Source organism: Chrysochloris asiatica, unplaced genomic scaffold, assembly GCF_000296735.1.
Source record: "Chrysochloris asiatica unplaced genomic scaffold, ChrAsi1.0 scaffold00502, whole genome shotgun sequence".
Lineage (NCBI taxonomy): Eukaryota > Metazoa > Chordata > Mammalia > Afrosoricida > Chrysochloridae > Chrysochloris > Chrysochloris asiatica.
The window spans coordinates 287,930-296,364 of NW_006409020.1; positions in this window are offsets into that span (position 1 = coordinate 287,930).

An 8,435-nucleotide genomic window follows, 5' to 3' on the forward strand; every position below is an offset into this window, starting at 1 on the left:
CACTATAGGCTGTGTGCTATAGGACAGCTAGCATAAAATTGGCAGTTGAAACCAATCAGTTACTTCTTGAAAACCCTCTACACAGGGTTGCTATGAGTCAGAACATACTCTAAGGCACTTAAGAACAATAACAATCATTAATGTTCTTAAGTATCTTTTCCTGTGTGTTTTGGTCATTTGAATATCTTTTTTGATGAAATATCTATTCAAGTCATTGTGCCTATTGCTTGGTTAGGTTGTTTATCTTTTTTTTCTTTTTTGAATTCTATATTGATTATTTTCTTTGATACCCTTCTATTATGTTGAACCCTATGAAAGTGACATTATTTGATCATATTTGTCCTAGAACAGTGGCATTTTCATGAGATTCAGCCACATCTTCTTATCACCCATATTTCTATCCTTTTACAGTTTCTTAAATGTCTCTTTATGTACTTGTAAATATTTTAATATTATAGTATGAATATGAATCTGTGTCTTAATTTCGGTTCTCATTAGTGTGTTTTTAGATTCAATCTTGTTGGGTGTAGCAATAACTCATTTGTTTATTTTCAATTCTGTATACTATTACATTGTTATCTTTTCTGAAGTTTATGGGATATTTTAGACCTGTTTCTTTTCTTTCTTTCTTTTTGAACTATTGTGAATTAAATTCTTGAAATATTCCCATACATGTCCTCTGATGGGCATAACCCAGAGTTCCAGAATTAGGTGAAGTGAATGGACATAGGAAGTCCTTTGGGTAGTCCCAAAGAGTATTCCTAAGTGATAGAAGCAATTTATTGACATTATAAGTTCCTGCTTATATTTTAACTGACAATTAAAACCTAAGTGGATGTTTAAATATTATTTGATTAATTTAATTTTCCTTATTATTGTGTTGAAGGAGCTCTGGTAGCTTAGTGGTTATGAGTCAGGCTGCTAACCTCAAGGTCAGCAGTTCAAAACTACCAGCCTGTTTGTGGGAAAAAAGATGAGGCTTTCTGCACCCATAAAAATTTACAGCATCAGAAATCCTCTACATGGTTGTATGAGTCAGAACCAGTTCCAAGGCACACTACCACTATAACCATTATTATGCTGAGTGTTTTGACATTCATTGGGTGATTCATTTTTCCTGTTTTATGAAATATGTGTTTATGGTGTTTTTATTGAAGTATTTATATTTATTTCTTATTAATTCATAAAGGTTCTTTTCAAACTGGAGTATTTAATTTGTTATTTATATCCATTGTGAATTTCAACTGGTGTGCACCTTTTTAACGTGATACTTTTAGGTATTTTTTTTTTTTGCAAACACAAACTCAAGTTGTAGTATGATGGAGCTTCAGAAAACTTCATGGAAAAATGAAAATGACTGCTTCTTTGATCATTTACAATGAACTCAACAATATTGATAACCAAGAGCAATAATCTTAACCCATGGATTATAATATGAAAAAATATATATTGAAATAATTACTATTTTGCTATTATAATATTATGAAGTTACAACTTCCCACCAGTAAAATTAGGAATTGTTGTTGTTATATACCGTGGATCTGTTCCAACTCATAGTGACCCTGTACAGGGTTTCCTAGGCTATAAATCTTTACGGGAGCAGAAAGCCTCCTCTTTCTCATGCGGAACAGCTGGTAGTTTCAAACTGCTGACCTTGCAGTTTGCAGCCCTATTCATAACCACTACGCTAAATAGTTGGTAACAAAAGTTTAAAAAGGCGATAGACTGCCTGTTACATGAAAAATTTTGTTTGATTTCAAAGACTGTATTAGAAACTGCTGAATAGTGGATACATAAACAGGATATATCAGTCATGCATAGATTCAGCCCTGAAAATCTACATTTGAGATGCATTTATTATTTATCACTTGTATTATATAGGACACATATCTCTATATTGTTGTTGTTAGGTACCATCGAGTCGGTACCGACTCCTAGCGACTTTATGCACAGCAGAACGAAACACTGCCGCATCCTGGGCCAACCTCACTAATGTTGACACGCTTGAGTCCATAGAATCTGCCACCTGGGCAATCCATCTTGTTGGGGGTCTTCCTCTTTTTCTCTGTTATCCCTGTATAATAAAGTACAAATTTTAGCCATAACATGGTGTCAGTGTTTTTTATATTGTTGTTATTATAAGAACATCTTTGAATTTCAAGGAAGAAGACTAATCCAACTGCAGAAGGGAGGTAGGTCTCTGTGTATAAACATTTGAAATGGGTGTGAATGGAATGAAATGAGGAGATGGTATACCCTAGGATTCTTGGGGTGATAGAACAATTTAGCATAAATGTTTCCTTCTCTGAGTCTTGTTCTTTAAGGATTTGTATTTCCCTGGGATGAGAACAACAGCAATGAGTTAGATTAATGAGGAGCTTTGGATATTGGAACCCCAAGGGTCACTGAGACTGCAAATAGTGTGCCTGTAACTACCTGCTCAAGAGTAAGGAGGGAGTCTGGTTCCCATCACTTTCCACAGGAGCCTAGCCTTTCTCCATCTTCCGTGCTCTCTAAGTCCAGAGCTTGCATTTTTATCATTCACCCTTGAAGGGTAAACTGAATATCATTTCTTAAAGCTGGCACTCTGCCTGAAAATAAGCATTCGTCTTTGTCTCACAGTCTATCTGGGGCAGTTGTGAGGTGAGTACATACAGTTGATAAACAGAATGGAGCTAATTGTGAGATGTCTGCCTAATTTGTCCATCATGTTCTTGACATGTTTCCCTATATCAGTGTACCAACTCTCATTCTGATAATCACCTACTCTGACCCTATGTTTCCAGGGATTTTTTCTGTCCTCAACAGAAATTGGTGAATTTTCAATAATTCTCTACAAGTTTTTTTTTTTTTGTTGTTGTTGTTTTTTTTTTTTTTGTATTTCTTTGGCAGGGAGTAGGTGTGTTCAGTCAGCTGGTTCTTGATACCCCATTTGAGAGAAGATCTTTTACCTCACTTTGATGTAATCTGACTTTGGGAACTCAGAGTGAGGAAGTGGAGAACTGGGAAGACCCCACAGGCTGCATACCTGTGTCTCCTTTTTCACTAGAAAATATTACAAGACAGAGTTCCTTAGGATAATTGGACAAACACCCATATATTAATACTTCAAGATTTAATAAATATTGATGTTTTGCCACTACTATTCTTTTCTTAAAGTAACAAAACAGTGTGAATACATAAAGAAATATTATTTTTATTGCACTCCATTCCTATCCCTGGTCTTCTTTGCTTCCCATGGACAATCTTAAATTTAGTAGTTCCTTGGGCATTGCTTTAAAATATTTTTAACATCTGTATGTTTGTGTGTGTATTTGGGTGTGTGTATACCGCGATGAAAATACCCATCAGGTCAAGAAAGGATAAATAAATTCTTATACAGTAACAGAGTGAAACACCTTAAGGTTGTTAAAATTTATGCATGGAGTAAAATACATCAGACAAATAAGAACAAATATATATTCTAAGAAATCAATAGAAGTATCATGTTCACAGTATATAGAGTATTATCATGTAAAACATTAGCATTGTTTAGTTAGAGAATTAGACCAAAGTAATGAAAACACAAGGAAACAATAGATGCCAAGTTCAGTGCTGTGGTTTCCCAGGTGTAAAGAAAAGACAAATGCTGAAAATTAAAAGGGGAGCTGTTGAAACCAATATGCATTAAAAAAATACTGAATACACCACAGTTTTTTTTTTTAAATAAAGGAATTAAACTCATAAATAAAGAGAAAGAATTATATATATATATGTTTTAAGTACCTAATGCAAGTATTGGAGTCCTGGTATGGCACTGTGGTATAAACACTGGACTGCAAAGTCAGTTTGAACCACAGGGTTTGCAGTTCAAACCTACCAGTAGCTCCTTGGAAACCCTATACAGGGTCACAATGAGTCGGAACCAACTTGATGACACTTAACAACAACAACAACAAATGCAAATATGAAGTCCTTGTGTGGTGCTGTAGGATAAGCACTGAGCTGCTAACCACCAGCCACTGCTAGGAAACCCTGTAGGGTCACTATGAGTTAGAAATGACCCCATGGTGATTTAACAGCAACAATACAGATATGATGTTGTTGTTGTTGTTGGATATATCCAATGGGTTCTGACCCATAAATATACCCATGTATAACAGAACAAAATACTTCCTGTTCTTGGCCATCCTCATAACGTTTTATTTGGGTCTATGGTTGTAACCTCTGTGAATTCATTTTATTGAAGTTCTTCCTCTTTTTCTCTGACCCTCTACTTTAGGAAGTATGATGTCCTTTCCAGAGACTGGTCCCTCAGATAACATGTCTATGAGACAAAATCTCATAATAAAAAACAAAAAATTATATCTGTGTAATTTTTAGATGTTTTCAATTTTCCCATAAAATATATGTATGTGACACTGTAGTTTAATGCAGTAGACTACAAAGTCGGTTTGAACAGCAAAGTCGGTGATTAAAGCTCACCAGCCACTCCTCAGAAACCCTGTACTGGGTCGCTATGAATCCAAACCAACTTGACAACACTGAGCAATAGATGTTATATAAGATGAATTATTTTTGGATTTCAACTTTTCATTATTTGTGTTGGTATATTAAGGTCTGGTTTATTCTATTTTATTAATTTTAGTTGCCAGATACATCATCAAAAGTCTATGCTAAATGATCATTGATCTCCCACTAAGTCAATTTCAACTCATAGTGACTCTGTGGAACAGAGTAGAACTGCTCCAGGGGGTATCCACAACTTAAATCCTGATGGAAGCAGATTGGCACATAGTTCTCCCACAGAGTGAATGGTGGATTTGAACTGAAAAGCTTTTTGGTAGCAGCCAAGTGCTTAACCACTGCACCACCAGAGCACCTTTTACAGTATCAGTGAAGTTCATCTGTATTGTTCCCTCCTCTTGCTTCTCTAGATGAGGGATTCCTAATAGAGTTATGGAACAATGCTTCCTGTTGAAATATGTGGTTATTGCACTAATAATGTTCTTTCTATGAACCTTCTCCATCTTGTTCCAACTGTGCTTTGTTTCCATAATGCACAATGGCATGTTATGAAGCTGTATTCATGCAGAGTAAAGTGCAATTGATAATATTGAGAGGGTGTCATATGTTGAACACTGTGCTTGATGTTATTTGGATTCATTTCCCATCTTTGTGATATTCTTATAAGGTCTTATGATGGTTCTCACAATACAAAGGAAAACTTGGGAGGCTTCTTCAACAGCTGTATGTATAAATGTCCTCATTCACAAAGCAAATGCTAGAACTGAGGCTAAATTCAAGTGTTTCTGACTTTAAAACTTCCAGCAAATGATTGTTTCTATTTGGGATGCTTGTTCTCATGAACCCATACTTAAGGTCCAGATTTTGTTGGTGTTGAAACAATCGGCCTAGGGCCATTTGCTCTCAGCATAGGGTCATTTGCTCTCAGCATAAGGAATTGAATGAGCTGTTCATCATTGGAACATCTTTAAAAACTGTTTCTAAATCACTGGTTCATAAGAATAATGGGTATGTATATAAATGTGCCTGAACCAACTTGATACTTAACAACATCGACAACACAAATGGGCCTAGGACTAAAGCAATTAACTCTTGCATGCTTTTTAGGATTCCATGACTGTCTTGTTAGCCCTCTCATATTAACTTAGGAAATAGATTGTTTTGGACTTGATCCTGGTACACAACTTCATATTTTCAGAAGTGCCAGTGCCCAGGCTTCTGGATGCCAAATTTGAGGGTCTTAATCAGAACCTTGGAGGAGAATACTGAAAGTGCCATGGACTGTCAAAAGAACCAATAGATCTGTTTTGGAAGAGGTGCAGCCAGAGTGGTCCTTGGAGGCCAGGATGGCTAAGCTTCGTCTCTCATACTTTGGACATATTGTCAGGAGGGAACAGTCGCTGGAGAAGGATGTCATGCTGGGTAAGATGGAGGGTCAGAGAAAAAGAGGAAGACCCCCAAAGAGATGGATCAGCCAGGTGGCATCATTGATGGCGTCAAGTGTGGCAGTGGTGGTGGGGTTGGCCCAGAATCAGACATTGTTTCGTTCTGCTGTGCATGGGGTCGCTATGAGTCGGTTCTGACTTGATGGCACCTGACAACAACAACATCAACATAAGAAACTTGTGAAGGAGGATTTGAAATTCCATGATTGATTTTCAGTAGTTCTTTTCCTAATTTACTAATTATACAATGAAGACAATATGTAAAACATAAAAGGAAGAGTTGAAGATACTGTTGTTATTGTTAGATGCTGTCCAGTCAGTACTGACTTATAGCAAAGAAAAAGAAACACTGCCTGGTCCTGGGCCAGCCTTACAATGGTTTCTGTGCTTGAACCCATTGCTGCCACCACTTTGCCAATCCATCTCATTAGGGAGCTACCTCTTTTTCTCTGACCTATCTACTTTACCAAGCATGATGTCCTCCAGAGACAGGTCCCTCCTGATAATATGTCTGAAGTATCAGAGATGAAACTTTCTACTCCCATAAAGATTTAAAGCATCAGAAACCCTGTACAGGGTCACTATGGGTCGGACCTGCTCCATGGCACATAAACGTAACCACAATCAGAGATAAAGTTTGGCCAGCCTGGCTTCTAAGGAACATTCTAGCTGTACTTCTTCCAACACAGATTTGTTTTTCTTTTGTCAGTTCATGGTACTTTTAATATTCTCTCCCCAAACCACAGCTTAAATGCATCAATTCTTCTGTGGTCTTCTTTATTCATTATCCATCTTTCACATGCATATGAGGTTATTGAAAACACTATGGCTTGAGTCAGGCACAACTTAATCCTCAAACTGACATCTTTGCTCTTGAGCACTTTAAAGAGGTCTTATACAGAAGATTTGCATGCAATACATCATTTGATTTCTTGACTGCTGCTTCCATGAGTGTTGAAGCAAAGGATTAATTATTTCTATAATCTGCCTAAAAAGAGAGAAAGGAAAAGAGAGACAGATCTCATTGGGATACCAAAGAAGTGGGTAATTAACAGGGAAAATAAAGCTAGAAGTGATTCTGTGCTAATTAAAAACATATTAGCTTCAAATTTTAAATTGTAAGGATTTTCTTCTATGCATTTTATATAAAACATGTAACTGATAGTTAAACAAAGAGTATATATGTGTTTTCTTCCTAACTTACAATGTGTGATATATAAAAGATAAGCACTTTCTAAAAATAAGATTAGGTCTTGTTGTCTAATCCAGTTGTCATGGTCAACTTCAATAGCAAGTTCTTCATAACTTGGTTTCTGATGCGACACTGTAAGAAAAGCACTGAACTGTTAACTGCAAGTTTGGAGGTTCAAACCCAGCAGCCACTCTTCAGAAACCCAATACAAGGTCACTATGCAATGGAACTGACTCGACGGCACTTTAACTATAAAAGCAACTTCATAACTTAACTGATAAATACTTCACAAGGTCATCAAATGCCAGGCTCTTTACGAGACAGTTTGTATTGATTAAAAGTTTGCACCCCACAAGTATTAAGGCATTTGAGTTGTCTAGATGTACTTTGCTTAAGCTTCATTTTTCCTCTTAAAGCTGCCTTGGCAAACTTCTACTCCTCCTCTTCCTACTACTGTAGGAACGTGCCTGTTAAGCAACTTGGGTGTCTGTGTTGTTAGACGGTGCCTTTTTTATACTAAAAATCCATTTATGATTCACCAACAAAGTTCTCCTCTTTACTTCAATGATTTAAAGACGATGCTGTGTATATCATTCTTCTTCTCATGCCTCTACTTTAGAAAAAAATGTGCCACATATAATTTTTGCTGTTGCTATTAAGTGCCATCGAGTCAGTTCTGATTCATATTGTTGTTGTGAAATGCCTTAAAGTCATTTCTGAATCATAGCAACCCTGTATAGAGTTTCCAAGGAGCGGCTGGTGAGCTTGAACCACCAACCTTGTGGTTCAAACAACTTTGTAGTCCAGCACATTAGCCCACAGCGCCATACCAGGACTCCATTTCTGGACTTATAGAAACCATTATTGAGTTTCTGAGGAGCAGCTGGTTGGTTTAAATTGTCAACATTGTGGTTAGCAGTCCAGTGTTTGTCCTACATTGCCACATCAGAACTCTGTAAATTTTTAGGGAGTGAGCTTTTAATATTCAGGTATTAACAGAAAAGAGAATCTCATCAACATAATAGCCATGGCAGCTTGAGTTTTCAGGGATCATTTTCTTATTTTTACCTCAAGTCCTGAGTGTGAGTCATGCTTTGATGCTGTCACCTGATAGATGTTACCCTATGTAATCAGAAAAGATATGACCTTGATGATAAGGAAAAACACTGGAGTTTGAATTCAGGTGGGCATTTTCAATATACCAGTGATGGCAGATACTGATCAACTGAATGCCTGGTCCTGTCCTATTCAGAGCCATATCACATGGTAATAGGAAGGGCACTTTGATCTGG